General features: G+C 47.2%; 1 long non-coding RNA gene across 1 annotated transcript; it reads right to left on the bottom strand.

Moving 5' to 3' along the window:
• Positions 1 to 2008: 2008 nt before the first annotated feature.
• LOC109679541 (uncharacterized) lies at positions 2009 to 9461 on the bottom strand. The gene is made up of 3 exons (XR_012448927.1): positions 4831 to 9461; positions 4586 to 4675; positions 2009 to 2791 (listed from the first exon to the last, which is right to left on the bottom strand). It is a non-coding gene; the product is annotated as an uncharacterized lncRNA (long non-coding RNA).
• Positions 9462 to 16292: the final 6831 nt, after the last annotated feature.

Below are 16292 nucleotides of genomic sequence, written 5' to 3'. Positions count from 1 at the left end.
AGTCTTAATATTTGGGGGCGCTCACTGGCAATAGGACATTGTAAAACAAAATGATTTATATGCTAAGGTCTTGCCGCTTGTATAAATATTTGCACACAGTGTGTACTTGTGCGTTTCAGCAGTGGGCCAGGGGTCCTGACATTCCTTCCTTTTTCCTATAAATGAAAAAGAGTCACAGTGCGTGACCACTGAGAAATAGATGTGTAAAGTGAGCTTCTGTCAGGGTGATGCAAAGTTAGACACTGAAAATATCGAGTACTTTGAAACAAACTACTTTCTTCGTCTCTCCCTGCAGTTTGGATGCAGTATGTGTTTACAGTAGGCTTTGTGAGCTTTTTTTTTTTAAATGGTGTTGGAATTTGAACTCAGGGCCTTACCACTTGAGACATACTCCCAGCCCATTTTTGCTTTAGTTATTTTTCAGATAAGGTCTCATATTTTTGCCCAGAGCTGTTTCAACCAAGTTCCTCTTATCTACACCTCCCAGATACTGGGATGATAGGCATGCATCATTATACCTGGCTTCAGTATTGAGATAGGGTCTCACAAACTTTTTGCCTGGGCCGGCTTCAGATAGTCATCCTCCTATCTATGCCTCCGACGTAGCTGGGATCATAAGCCTGTGCCGCCGTGCCTGGCCAGCATCCATTACTCTTTTCAAAATTAGGATCTGTTCATTGTAGAGGGGCTGCATTGTGACAATTCCAGATGGGCTTGTATTGCACATAGATTAGATCACCCACCATCTCTCCCTCGACCCCTCCCCACCCCACTTACAGCAATCGCAAGAGATTTTTTTGCTCTAGTTCATAGCATATGTGAAGTCCATCCTCCATATTCCCTCCCCTTCATCTCCCTCATTCAGCTCCTCTCCCACTAGCACCCCACACGCTGTAGACATTTTACAGTCCTGTCTTTCATTGTGAATATTTAAGTTCATGTTCAAACCCCACTGTGGGTAAACTTTACTTTGGTTTGTTCAACCCCTCCCATTTCTCCCCCTTACCCCTTTACCTCCCACCCCCATTTTCGGCAGCGTTCAGTGCACACCCTGTGTCCTCTTCCTTCACAGGCATATGTTTTACGACATTACTGACGCTCCAGCCTTCTCTCCTCCTCTCCCTCCTCCCCCGAGGCCCTAGAGCAGCTCCACGTTTACAAATGTGTTCTACATCTGAGCGTGTGTGCGATCACGCTTGTTCTGTGTGTGTGTCTATCTTTGGATCTGTCTTCCATGTAGGAGAAAACATGCAGCCTCGCCTAAGCTCATCGGGTTCAGCCCTCCACCCTTTACGCTGTGCCCCCCTTTGTCTAGAAGCCCATTCGCATCTCATCGATGGCTCTCTTGCCTCAGAATATTGTCACCCTGTTGTCTGCCTCTTGGGTTTTATTTGCTTCTGGCTGACACATGGCGTCCAGCTGCTTCTTCCCCACCTGCTCCTGTGTTGTGCCACACCCCCATTTCCCACCATGTTTTCCTGCAGTCACTCAACCTCTCTGTGCTCATCTCTGGAACAGCCTTACCTCTTCCTGCAACTTATTTCCTCACAAACGGCTCCATTCTACACCCTCCTTTATTTCCAGCTCTTTCTATTTCATCTCCCCTCTCCATTCTCCTTGGCTTTTGTAAGACTGGACCAGAGGTGGTGATAAAAGTGCCCCAGGATGACTCAAAGAGCAAGTGCACCTTTCGCTGTGTCATCCCTCTCCCGGGACCATTTCCAGGGAGGCCTCTCTGGGGTCCACCGTTCCTTTATATCTGAGTTGGGATTCTTTTCCAGGCACCCATGGAAGTTTCCGCATTCTTTCTACTCTTCCTGATGTCCCCCTCAACAGCTTCCCCTCGTGTCTGGCATCCAATTCCAGCTTAGGATCTGCGGCGTCTTCTATTTTTCAAACATGAAAAATCATCCAGGATTCTTTTTCAGAGCTAAGACCTTGGTCAAACATGCATAACTGATGCACACAACAGTAATATTTGACAAAGGAAAAAACCACACACGCTTCGTGAAGATTAAAGGACATTTCATCTTTATTGTATTTCCCCAAGGGAAGAGTGGCCCTGTCCTCTTTGAACACACAAAACATGGGCGCTCTTACAAAACACATACCCTTTATAAAATGGCAAACCAACCTGTCAGTGCAAGTCGATGTTCACAGTTCAACAACAAAGGCTAAAACATCAAATAAAAATGTATATTCCCAACAATTTGAGTATTCTTACATAGCTATAATATATAAGTAGAATGGATAAAAAGAACTTATTGTAAGAGTAAAAACATTTATGAATGTGTAAGTTATAATCTGAATAATGAAAATATAAAGAACAGCATGTTTTCAAATCTACAACCATCTCAAAACATTGCAAATAAATATAGTAAACATTTTATGACCAACTTATTCAAAATAATTCAATATAACTTATGATTTATATTAACTATATTTACACTAACTCTATTATGATCCCACGTGTCTAAGTTTACATATTAAAAACAGTCATCAAATCTGGCAAACCAAATATACGTGAGCATATGACCGCAACGTGAATTTTGGTGAGACTACAGGTGCCTCAGGAAAGAAGGGACCCAGCAAGGCCTGATTTCCCTTCATTCCTTCATGGACTCCCAGGTGTGCCCCCACACCGAGGAGTGGGGTAGTTTTATTAGGCTTGTTCTGGAAGAATCTGGGTTCTTCTAGGTTTGGGAAACTCCTCGCTCTTCCTTGCTCCAGCTGGCTTCAGTGTTGGTTTAGACTTCCTGATGAACATTCCCATCTCCCTGGGCACAGCGATCTGGAAGGCAGAGAGAAATGATGTCAAGAGGCAATGCTCCAGGAGGAAGGTGATCGACAGGCTAAGTCAGTCCCAACAAGGGTTTGGAACCACTTACAGATCCTAATTCACCTCTAGCCCTTCATCCAGTCTTGGGGATTGAAAGCAGGCTTCGTGCTTGCCAGGGAGGTACTCTCTATCCCTTGAGCTATGACTCCAGCCCTTTATTTTATTGCTTTAAGCTAGGTTCTCCTTAGCTTTGCCTAAGCTGGCCTCCGACTCCTGACGTCCTGTCTCTATCTCCCAGTTAGCTGGATTACAGGTATACACAACCATGCCCAGCTCTGAAGCATCACCAAGAATTGTGATGACTCTTGGGCTTTTCTTTCCATGACTCCAACAATCACTTAAGCCCTGAGGTCAGGCCCAACAGTCTTCTGTAGAGCAGAACATGAGGTGATTCTGCTCAAGGAAGGAAGAAAAAAGCGATGTCAGACACAGTTCCCTAGGTGTGAACTCACAATGCGACTGTGGACTAAACTCAGACCGTGGTCCTCTCCACTTACTGAAAATGTGAACCTCTAACCGTGCGACAGCATTCCTGACGTCAGGATGTCATGAACCAGGACACCAGAACCCGAATCCCAAACCAAACTCCCGATGTTTCATCCTCGCGTGAACTGGGCTAGCTGTGCTCTACAAAAATCAAACCTTTGCTCAATGCTCTGCTCACATCCATCACTGTTAAGGTGTGGCTTGTGTGCAGCCACCGCAAGCTGCGCACAGTTCCGACCAACGTTCTTGACCATAAACTTGAGGGGAAAGGGAGAAGAGGGGAACTTGGTCCAACAGTGGTAGGGTAAGGAGAACAAGAAATTTCAAAGAGAATTCTGGCCATAGGAAATTTGTTTCAAGTCAAATTAGGACTAAACTAGTTAGTGGCCATCTGTCATTGATAATATTCAGACCTCCCACATTTTCTTCTTCCTTCCTTCCTTCCGTCCTTCCTTTCTCCCTCCCTCCCTCTGTCCTCCCCCTTCCTTCCTCCCATTTTCCTTCCTTCCTTCCTTCCCTCCATTCCTCCATTCTTCCTTCCTTCCTTCCCTCCATTTCTCCATTCTTCCTTCCTTCCCTCCTTCCTTCCTTCCTTCCTTCCTTCCCTCCTTCCCTTTCTTTCTTTTTTTTTATGGTACTTGGGTTTGAACTCAGGGCCTTGACTTGCTGGACAGGTGCTCTACTATACTTGAGCCATGGCTGCAGTCCTATTTTGCTTTAGTTATTTTCCTATGGGGTCTTGTTTTGTACCCATGCCTGCCTAGATCCTGACCCTCCTATTTTTACTTCCCACATCACTGTGTTATCAGTGAGTCCCCAGAGTTGGTACCGCATGGGACCCTAGGTCAAGACTGAATTAAGAAGTGACGGCAAAAGCTCGGATGATGGGCATATGGAGGTTACAGCTAGCGGATACTCGCGGCTGACAGAAATCAGCACTTGCTCACAGCTGCCATTCGGACCCAATGGCTTTGGGTTAAAGGATTTCTACCTCATCCGAGCCCTAGCGACACTTGGGTGTCTCTGAGGCCTGGCTATATGGCCGGCCCCTGGCCCCCAGCACGTCTCTCAGGGTCACTTCTCTCTGGTTGTCATTTCTATGGCTGTGCAGTGACCGGGAGTGTCTTACAGCCTGGGATGGTTGGGCTGCTTTATGGTGTGGCACCAGGTGTGGCACGGAGTGGTCAGGCAAGGGGGTTTCAGGATTTCCTAAGCAGACATCAAATCGCCCTGGGCACACTACAAGGACACAAGACACACCTTTACTGAAGCCGATGATGGAACAGAGTTCTAAGGCAGGTGGGTGCGGTCTCGCCCCCACACCCAGAGGTCCGGGTTATAGGCCTGGATCTGGAAAGAAAAACAGCTTCATGAACAGTGCTGCTCCCCAGGGAGACCTCTCCCCATGTCCGGCCTCCACTTCTTTCTAGTTCCCAAACCCATTCCTTCCTTCGCTCTCCAATCCAGAGCCTTCCCCCCAAGTCCTTCGCAGCCCGGACCCTCACCTCTTCACACTCCTCTCGGGACACCCGCATCCTCCAGCCCATGGATCGCATCATCTGGTACCGTAACTTGTGGAACAGAGGGTGCTGGAAGTAGTTCTTTCCGTAAAGAAAGTAAAATATGTCTTGCTTAGGAGCCTGGTTGTCCTCTTCCATGTCATTGGCCAGATATCTGGGGAAAGAAATCAGAGCCCTCGTCAGAGGGACAGCCAGGGAGCACATGCACCTGCAGTCAAGTGCCAGGAAGAAGAGCAGGCTGACCCTCTCAGCCCAGGGACACATCACCCCTGCTCTGTACAAAGAGGACTGTAGAGCCCACTGTGGGACAGAGGTCTCCCAAGGGGCCTCTCACACTGTGATGATGGAGAAAAGCCCATCTGGAGATCCTGAGGCTGTCCCCTGCCACTATCATGCCCTGCAGCTGGCATCATGGCTCCCCATCTCCCTCCTCACTCCCTTTGCTCTACTTGGGCTGTGTGCACACCTGTGTCCCCACTACAGAGTAATGACCCATGGGTGTGGCCTAACCCTGTCCATTTCTCCATTTATCCCTGCCCAATCAAGTGGTTGATGGAGAATTTGGCTCATGAGATGTGTTAATTCCACCACCTTTTCTCAGACCTCTCTTTCCATCCACCCATGTGCCCTGGTGCAGAGGTTGCTGGGCCAAAGGTTTTCTTGAATGAATGAATGAATGAGGGAACAAGTGAGTGAATGAATGAAGGGAAGATTCAAGCCAAATGCCATTACTGATTACTTCATTGATACAACACAACAATAAAAACACTTTTAAAATGAACAGAACTTAGCTGAGTGCTTCAAGAATGGTGGCCTGTGCCCATGGAGCTTTAGCCTATCGGGCCTCAGCAGCTGCTGGGAAAGAAGAGCTCTCCTGTCGCCAGCACACAGCAGTTAAAGGCAAGTACATATAGCTTGGCTCTCACTCCACCGACTTTCAGGACATGATGCTTAGAAACCACAACCAAGCAGGTGGGCGTGGTGGCATATGTCTGTAATCCCAGCTACATGGGCAATGGGGAAATCAGAGGATCATGGTTTGAGGCCAACCCCAACAAAAAAGTTAGCAAGATCCCATGTCACAAAACAAGCTGGGCATAGTGGTATATGTCTATAATCCAAGCTAGGCAGAAGGCAGAGGTAGGAGAAGGATGGTAGGGGGCAAAAAGTGTGAGGCCCTACCTGCAAAACAGACCACAGCACAAAGTGTTGGTAGAGTGTTTACCTAGGAAATACAAGGCCCCAAGTTCAAACACTAGTACTGCCAAAACAAACCAAAAATCCGAATAAAAAATAACCTCCCACCACGCAAGCAGGATTTCTGCCTGAAGTGGGGGGCTTTCGCTCATACACCTCTATTGCCTGCAGTTTAAACTGGCTAGACAACGAGCAGAAACCTAGTCATTTTGAAGACAAGTAATTAGACTCCTATCACTTGGTAATAAATAATGGAGCCATGAGAGGTGACTGCAATTTTTTTTCTTTTTGGTGGGACCAGAGTTTGAACTCAGAGCTTCACCCTTAGAAAGTAGGCACTCTAGAGCTAAGGCATGCCTCCAGTTCATTTTTGCTCCGGTTATGTTTGAGATGGGGTCTTGCAAACTGTTTGCCGGGCTGCCTTTGAACCACGATCCTCCCATGTCAGCCTCGTAAGTAGGTAGGATTGCAGGCATGGACACCAGTGCCTGGCTCAAATTTGCTATTTGGTAAAGACGACAGATCCAAATACTGCTTTATCTACTTTAATCTCTGCTCATAAAAATGCTTCTGAGCCTGGTGCCAGTGGCTTACACCTGCAATCCTAGCTACTTGGGAGGCTGAGACTGGGAGGATCACAGTTCAGGCCAACTTGGGCAAAAGTTATTGAGACCCCCATCTCAATGGAAAAAGCTGTGTGTGGTGGCACACACATCTCATCCCAGCTATGGCAGAAAGCATAAAATAGACAGATTACGGTCCAGGCCAGCCTAGGCAAAACCAATAATCTATCTGCAAAATAACCAGACTATCTCCAAAAAGGGCTGTGTAGAATGCCTGCCTAGCAAGTGTAAACCTCTGAGTTCAAATCCCAGTACCACCAGCAGCAGCAGCAGCAATATCTATGTATAAAAAAGTAATTTTTGGTACAGGTGCTGTTTAAGTGCAGCAGAAGTCTAAGAAAAATGGACTCAGTGGAGAGAAGCAAACAAGCAGCAGCCTCCACACGGTGCCTCACAGGGTGGTGACACGAGACGCTGTGACCAGTAAGTTCTCCTAGCTGGACTCCTGCTTGTGTTCTGACTTCTTGGGGCAATCAGTAATTCCCACTGCTTGACAACAGAGCAGGCAGGGCTAGCAAGAGCTTTGGAAGCTTCCTCATGCTTGAGGAACTTACATTTTAAAGCCTCTAGGGCCCAGGGCTCCAATTAAACAGATGCTGTTTTGGAACAAAACAATTATTCGCAGTCACATATACAAGGCTGTCAAGGTGGCGAAAGTTTTAAAGACAGGAACAACACATTTAGGCCTGGCGGAGTGGCTCAAGTGGCAGAGCGCCTGCCTAGTGAGCGTGAGGCCCTGAGTCAAACCCCAATACCACAAACAAACAACCAAACAAACCAAAACAAAACAAAGCCAGCGTCTTTAGATATGATTTTTAACCAAGACACAGATGACATAAAGGAACAATGTCCCACAGGTCTGTGCATTATGGATAAAATGCACTCTGTCAGATACCATACCATACCTTCATAGACGTGTTATACAATGAAATAAATGAAGTAAAAAGATCCAGGTAGCGAGTTGTGAATACCAGTGCAAACAGAAGCTGGCTTTTCCCGGAAATACCTGAACAAACAGAAAGAAAGCATGAGAAAAGTCCTGGAGAGCGACACGGGAAGTGTGTGTGGGGCAAGGGCTGGCGTCGGAGGCCCGGGTCTAGGACAACTGTGAGTAACCAAGAGTACTTCCAGTTTTTCTTTCCTTTAGCATCCCAGTGTGCACTACTCTTGAAGGCCCTGCCAGCTTTTGTCTTCCTGTGATAGGTGAGTCTAGGAAAGTGACTTCATTGTACCACCAGCACACCAGGACGGGTGTCCTCCAAGGAGCACTGTGCTTCTCATTCTGTCACCTCAGGCAGGAGTACATTTCTTTCAACAGCTGGGCTATTATTAGCATTGTAACTGTCTTTACCTCTGGATCTTTCCATTTTAAAATACGGTCTCCATGGCTAGGGGCATATGACGCAGTAGAAGCATGCTTGCCTAGCATGCTGAGGCCGTGGGTTCAATCCCCAGTGCCATCACAACAAACCAGAGCCCAAACCCAGTTTCTCCATGGTGACAAATCTTTGGAGGGTGGAGTTGGAAGCTACTCTGATTAAGGGGACAAGGAATCAGCTGAGGAGACTGGTTTAGGTCTCCAAGCAGGAGCCTCTCGTCCCCTGGAATAATGACACAACAGTGCACACCTACTTGGTAGGAGGTGGAGATGAGGAGGATCAAAGTTTGAGGTGAGCCTCGACAAAAAAGTTTGAAAGACTCCCATCTCAACCAACAAGCTGGGTGTGGTGGCATGCACCTGTGACTCCAGCAATGGAGGAAGCACAGGTAGGAGGGCTGTGTCCTAGGCTGGCCCTGGGCAAAAACGAGACCCTATCCAAAAGAATAACAAAAACAAAGGGCTGGTGGAGTGGCTCAAATGGCAGAGCGCCTGTCTAGCAAGCAAGAGGCCCTGAGTTCAAACCCCACTATAGCAAACAACAACAAAGTTACAAATAAAAAAAAATTAAACTCCATCTTTTAGATTCATCATACATCATTTTGGTTTTTGTTTTGAGGCAGGATCTCTCTCTCTCTCTCTCTCCCAGGCTGGTCTTGAACTTTATATCCTCCTGCCTCAGCCTCCTGGGTGCTGAGATCAAGGTGTGCACCACCATGCCCAGCACCATTATGCATTTTAGTAAGCATGTATTTAACAGAAGAGTCACTACAACCAAGTGACATTCATAACACCCCGGGACATAAAATAAATCACATTGTTTTTCAATGACACTTCATAGTTTGCTGAAACTAAGAACCTGGATGCAAGAATGTTATTTTCTAAGTATGAGTAATTACAGTTCCAGCTTATTCACAGTAACATCTAAAGAGAAACCAAGAAAAGTTGACTCTTTCCAAACCCATCAACAGAAACCAATTTCAAGAGCCAAAGGAAGAGATTCAGGCAGCACATGTGCTGTTAAGTCTTTTCCTCAGCAACGAGGACTTTTTTCCACGAGAGATCGGTGTTCAAAGGAGAAGCCATGAAGCTGATGGTAAAAACTAGACCCGAGATGGGGAAAGAAACTGGAAGCAGACAACTCACACTGGATGTTTGTTGAAGCCTTCAAAGATAAGTTTCCAGTCTGCTTGCTGTACGGTTCCACCTAATGTTTCAAACTTATAGGATACAAGCTGAGCACCTATACTCTTAGTTACTGTGGGGTCTAAGACTGGAAGGAATGCAGTTCAAGGCCAGTCCAGGCAAATAGTTTGTGAAACTCCCTCTCCAAGAAAACCATAGCAAAATGGACTGGACGTGTGGCTCAAGTGGTAGAGTGCCTGCCTTGCAAGTGTGAAACATTGAGTTCAAATCCCACTTCTACCAAAAACCTTACAGGATACAGATGGGCAAATTTTTCCATAAAGGGTTGATTCTTTAAAAAAAAAAAAAAAAAGGAGGAGGGGAGGTTGGAGGTACAGCTCAAGTGGTAGCATTTGCCTGTTTAGCAAGTGTGTAGTCCTGAGTTCAAATCCCAGTACTACCAAAAAAAAAAAAAAGGAAAGAAAAATTATAAAAAGGGTTTATTCTAAAGCAGCTTTGGAAACCAGGCAGAGTACTTCTGTCCTCATTTTCAGCATTCCTGTACTAAACACCAAGGACAATAATATAGCTCTAATCACTCCTCTTTGAGATTCACCTCACCTGTCACCTCCTCTGGGACATCCTCCCTTGTGCTGTTGATTCATCCAGCTGCTGCCCTCGTTTTTCTTACAGACTTAAAAAGACACACTATGATTGGGTTCCTGCCTCCTCTCTCCCCAAACCTCCACTCACCACAAAGCTGAGATAGGCAGGGGTTGTGCCTTATTCCGTTTTGTATTCCTTATGTGGGACCCTGGGCCTGACACACAGCAGGCTCCACAAGATACTTGCTGAATGAATGGACACATGGAGAAAAGAAAAAGGCAGTCACCTTTACGTGTCACTGGGCAAATTTTCATTGTGTGGTATTTGGGGAATACACTTCTAAAGCATTTCCAAGTCCAGCTGTGTCTTTTGCCTGAACAGTTAATGTGCTCTGTCCCAATTCACTACCAGCTAGAGCATGGAGAGCTCCCTGGGTGAGCACAGGGTAGAGAGGAGGACAGACAGCACTGGCACCATGGTGCAGAATCCAGGCAGGGACCAGCATGCTGGGAATCCCCAGATGCTTACATGATTCTACACTGTGCTCCCTGGCTTGGATCCTGATTGGCAATTAGCAGCCTTTCCCTTTGCACTGTAGAAATGTCAGTCTCCACAGGAAGGCAGGAATCCCAGCTGAGGATGTGAGGGGCCCAGGAATCACCTCGGGGGATGCTGTGGAGTGTTTGCTAGTAACTGCTCGTTGGGCAAATGCTCTACCACTTGAGCCTTACCTCTAGCCCTATCTCCATTTTAATTTATTGATTTGCTGTGCCAGGATTGAACCCAGGGCTCATGCATACTAGGCAAGTGCTCTACCACTGAGCCACACCCGAGCCAACACCAACAACCTGGTTTTAGAACAACATACACCAAAGCTCTCAGGTAACAAGCACTCACAGAATATGCACTGTAAGCACTTCAAGCACTTCAGACACTGATGTCCTAGTACCAAGTGCACCAAACATCCATAGTAAGTAGCATCACTTGTCAAATGGAAGTCACTCATTAAACTTAACATCTCTCCTGTCTTTACTCACAAAGCTGAGCTACTATATACTTCAGTGTAGCTACTTTAAAGTCTGATGTAGTTAAAAGTTGCATTTTTAGATCAGGGACATAGTAGCTCATCCCAACTACTAGGGAGGTAGAGACTGAAAGGACTGTGCTTTGAGACTAGCCTGGGCAAAAAGTGAGACTCATCTCAACAAAGGATCAGGCATGGTGGTGCACGCCTGTAGGATTCTTGGAGACCCTTTCTGGAACACAGCTAAAGCAAAAAGGGCTGGAGGCACGGCTAGAGCGGTACCGCCCCCTAAGTACTGCTCATCCCAAAAGTGATTAGGTCTTTTTCAACACCCCTGCCACTTCCAAGTGTAACTTCCCAAGCTTTTCAAAAGCCCCTTCTCTATGTGTTTGTGTATAGGTACTGTATACATTTACCCCTCAAAGCATGGCTCATGGTGGCTTTAAGCGTGCTTTTTGAAGCTATGTCTCAGATTCATCATTCCCTGCTATGAGTATGTCTCACTCTAGCTCAGTTCTTTGCGTTGTTTACAATTTTTGTTATAAATCTTGCACAAACATCTTTGTACCTATAGATGGTGTTTTGCACTTACTTAGGTACAATGAACATTTTATACTTTTATGTCATTTGTTCACATATGACAATTTCTATAGCCCAGATTCCTTAAAACTACTGGTACAATAAACATGAACACTGTCACCTAGCACGGCCAAACCTGTCCTAGGCAGGCAGCGACCAGGCCATTAACACCTGCAGGGAACGCCCTTTTCCTCAGCGTAACACTTCCACTTTCTCCACCTAGTGGGTAGATAATGGTGTGTGCTGCCATTTGCACACCCAAGTTCAGAACTAGTGAGGCCGGGGATTTCTGCATGCCAATTGGTCTTATTTTCTGTGAACTGCCAACTTGGTCAATTTTGATGGTTCTTAACCTACTGTCACCTATACTACAGATTATTTCTCTTGGTTTCTTGTCTTTGATTATATTTTGAAATAACAAGTTAACTTAGAGGCATGTGTCACCTTGTCTCTTCCTCAGTCTGCCCGGTCCTACCCAGGACCATGGTACGAATACACATTCAGGTCACCTGTGTCCATCGGCAAACTTTTATTCTTTTCTGCGGAGTTCTTTACACTCCTTGTTGGGAAGCCAGAGGCATCTCTGGCATCTTTTTTGTTGCTTCACACCCATACTATTTATTGCCCATCTGGTTTGACATCCACATATCCACGTTTTTATCTTTTCATACGTGTGTCTTACCATCTCATCTGAACTGCTGGTGCCTTTTTTTCCCCCCTTCAACGCTGGGGATTGAACCTCCAGCCTGCTAAGCAAGCAGTCTACTGCAGCTTCCAGAGCAAAAACTTTGATTGTTGCCAGCGGTTGCTGTGAATTGCCTGGGTGCCTTGCACACAGCAGGTGGTTAATAAATGCTTCAGAGCAATGATCACTCCAGAGACTAGCACTCAATAACAGCACCAAGAGGGAGTTGGGAATATGATGCAAAAGCTTCCCGAAGTACTCAGTGTCAGCAATAAAAGGAGGTATTTTCCACTTACTTAAAAATATAAACCCAAATATGTGATATGCAGAGACACTGTTTGGGAGGTTGACAAGTTTGTAGCCTGCATAACAACATCTAGGAGGGAAGGAGAGAGACCAGGCAGGGGAGGAGGGCTGGGGGTCATGGCTCTCGGGACTCCCCTGTCACTCAAACTCTGTAGATAGAGCACTTAACCGCCTACAGGGAAACAGAGATAGAAGCCCCTTCATCTAAACGCCATGCTTGTTCTCCCAGGTTATCTAGGCAGCGTTTAGGACAGAAAGAGAGCGATGATTTGAGCATACCGAGGATCAGACTGCCATGATAGTTCAGAAATATGACACTCACCCTTCATTTTGGGGAGCCCTCTGTAATGACAATGGCAGATGCAGTCATAAAAGAATGCAGATTCAAACAAGATCAACTCACTGTCCCACTTTTTTAAAAACAGATCCTTAATAGGAGCTGTTCTGGAATGAGATTGCAGGAAACTGAATCCCAGCTTCCTCCCAAGCCCACCCTGTCCCTCACCCTTAGGAAAAAGGGCCTGTGGTTTGGAGGCTGCAGGCCTGTTCAAAAGTGCCAAAATCCTAAAATAAGCCCCATCCCAGTATTTTTGAGGTGAGAAACACAAGCTGGTTCTATATTGTCTCCTATTCCTGTTATATGAGAAATTCTATCAAGTTCTTATTCTTTCAACAACTTTTATAATTTAGGATGGAAAAACAACACAGTTAGTGAAGCCCAGCACTTAATTCTGAAGCAATGATCTTGGTGATTTCTGACAAAGATCTTGGAGATTTCATTTTTTAAGAGGCTGGTTTCGAAAAGTCACACCAGAAGGAAATCCACCGGCCAGAAATACTTGGGAACACACACTATCTTCCTTTGTGGCATTAGGGTTTGAACTCAGGACCTCACTCTTGCTAGGCAGGCATTCTACCACTGGAGCCATCCCCCCCAGCCCTTTTTTGTGATGGGTTTTTTTTTTCAAGATAGGGTCTCCAGAATTACTTGCCTGGGGCTGGCTTTTAACCACAATCCTACTGATCTCTGCCTCCTGAGTAGCTGGCATTACAGGTGTAAGCCACCAATGCCCGGCCCTTTGTTGGCATTGTAGCTGAAGTACTTTCCATTTTCCTTAATGCTCTCAACCTCCCAAATGAAAACAATGAATATGTAAAAAACAAAACAGCAGACCCTCTCCTTGCAACTCACCATCCTCTTAAGAATTAGGAATTCTCCCCAACATTTTAGTGTGGATACAAATTAACTACCTGCCAGAAAAGGAGATTCTAGGACCCACACTCATACAAAGATTTTGAAGTAAAACTAAAGATTGAAAGTAACATCTTAGTACAAGAACAAAAAGACCTAATCCACTAGCATCAAACATTTAAACTAACTCCTTAGGCCAAAGCAGACAGATTTAGTCAAAATCCTTAACTGTGAATTACTGATTGTGTTTCTACCCTGGCTCTGTCACTACGATTACCTTCTGAGATTCCTCTCTCTCAGAACAGGGACAATGGCAACTACCCCTACGTTGTTTTAAGGATGTCTCGAGTAAGTCATGGAAAGCACTTAGTTGACTACTCAATACACAGAAAGTGCTTAAAGTTAGCTATCACAATTGCTTGGCTGTCACTGGAAATCATGCAACTGAGCCTTTCAGTGTACGTCACCTCCATGTAACACACACTGGCTTCAGTACATAGTACATGGACTTTGTAACATCTATGTTGAGTGCTCAAAGTTCTTTTTTTGGTTTTCCTTACTTCCTGGATCTCAGCTATGTTCCTGGGAGACAGGTGAGGCCTGCAGACAGCAGAATCAAAGACACAGTGTTACTTTAGAAGTGAAGATTTTTATAAATCAACCAGATAAGTGGAATCTGCCACCCAGGTCCTTTAGGATTCCCATCCTTCGCTGCCTGAAAAAATTAAGTTCTGGAGTTCTTCAAAGTTATAAGTTTAAGGAAGGCTTTGCATTTGACGAAACTATTTAAAATGTGCCTTCCTTAATGAAATATACAACTCCATTATCTGGGAGAGGTTTGTTGCACTGGCTCCCAGCAAGACTTGCATGAAATGAGCATGTCCTGTGGGGAGGGACCAGGCCAACTCACTGGTGACGTGGAGCCAGGAACCGCGTGGGACCACATGGGACCTCAAGGGTACCCAGAGCCGCAGATTTAGCAGAACCCGTTATTAGATAGATGAAGGCCCTCGAAGTTTAAGAAATCATTTGCCTCTCAAAGCAGCACGAACTGCGTCAACAAACTCAAAGACCCAAGCCCCCCCAGCCCTGCGGATGGCGGGTGCGATCCGGGATTCTAGGGCTTGGGTGACCTGACCCGAACCCCCTACAAACCAGCACTATCCTACAGCCCCGTCCTTGCAGGGGCAGGGTGGGCAGCAAGATGACCTCTATCCCCGGCCCTCCCAGGCCCCCATCTCCCCGCTGCCACGTCAGGTCACGGTCCTGTCTTCCTCCCCTCTCCAGTCCCATTGATCCGAGGGTCTCCAACCTGGGTTCCGCCCGGAGAATCCCCCGGATGAGGGACACGCCCACCGGACCCCCATTCCAAAGTTTTCAGACAGAACAGGGCACCGCACAGCGCGGCCAGCGCCCCCTGGGCCCACGGCTCAAATTCAGGAGCAAACCGAGTCCAGCGGGGCTGCGCTGCGACACCAGCAGGGCCACCGCGAGGGGCCGCAGAGTCCCCTCACACCGGGCCCATCGCCCACCGACGGCCGTGATGGCCACCGCGATCCCAGCCCCCTTCCAGGGACGGCCGGGGTCCCCCCCGCCCCGCCCCCTCGGGAGCCCCGGCCCCGCGCGCCCCAGCCTCTTGGGCCTCGCCCGGCCGCTCACCGGCACAGGAGCGCGTCTTCCAGATCTTCAGCAGCAGGATGACGATGGCCGCCAAATGGGACAAGAGTCCGGTCAACCGGAAGATGTTCATGGCGGCGGCGACAGGTAGCAAACGCGCGGCGGCCCCGAGGCTCAGCGGCTCAGGAGGCGGCGGAGGCGGCGACCCCTGAGAGGAAGCGGCGAAGATGGCGAGAGCGGGCGCGACGTGGCCAGGGACGTGGCCGAACCGCCGTCGCGCAGGCGCGGGGCAGGCTGGGAAAGCGGGCGGCCGCCAAGCCCCGCCCCTTAGCCCCGCCTCTTAAAGGAGCCGCTCCCAAGCGCAGGCTGGGCGCTACAGCCGGTCCTGGCTTTCTGCTGAGAGTGGTTGGGTTCTTGTCAACTTCCCTCTGCTGCGCTTCCGGTCTCCCCTTGGTGCCAGAAGTCTTCTTTACTGTTTGAAATGACATTCCTTTGTGAGGGTTTTCTTTTTTTTTTTAATCCCCTAACACTTGTTTTTACTATATGAAAATGTACAAGAGGAAAATCACGCGTGATTGATCACGGTGGACCTGGGCTGTAATAGAGGATGGGCTGAAGTGGGAATTCTGCCGTGATAGAGAATGTGTGCGGGGGTGTGGCTCAGTGGTAGAATGCTTGCCTAGCATGTGAGGAGACCCGGGTTTGATCCCCAGCCTTGGAGGGGTGGGGAAGGAAAAAAAAAGATAGATAAATGCAAAATGAGGTGGAAAAGGGAACATTTCCTTAGGATGAGAGATCGATTAGGCTGGCAGCCAGGGTCTGCTGTACAACTTGTAGCCACTTCTGCCTTTGGCAGCCTCCCTGAGCTTGTAGGGCGTTTGCTATTTAACTAAGAAGAAATTTAAACTATAAGGATAATTTATTTATTATTATTATTAATTCTTTTTTTTTTTTACCATTTATCTTCAACTACAAATGTACGTATCAGAGCATTTAGGCTGGGGTTGTAGCTCAGTGTTAGACAAGTCTAGCCTGATTGAGGCTCTGGGTTCATGCCACAGCACCTGGGGGTGGGGAGAGGCCTGGCGTGGTGGCTCACCCCTATAATCTCAGCA

Source organism: Castor canadensis, chromosome 6, assembly GCF_047511655.1.
Source record: "Castor canadensis chromosome 6, mCasCan1.hap1v2, whole genome shotgun sequence".
NCBI lineage: Eukaryota > Metazoa > Chordata > Mammalia > Rodentia > Castoridae > Castor > Castor canadensis.
Note: the sequence above shows the minus strand (reverse complement) of the source record. Positions and strands in the feature narration are given on the sequence as shown.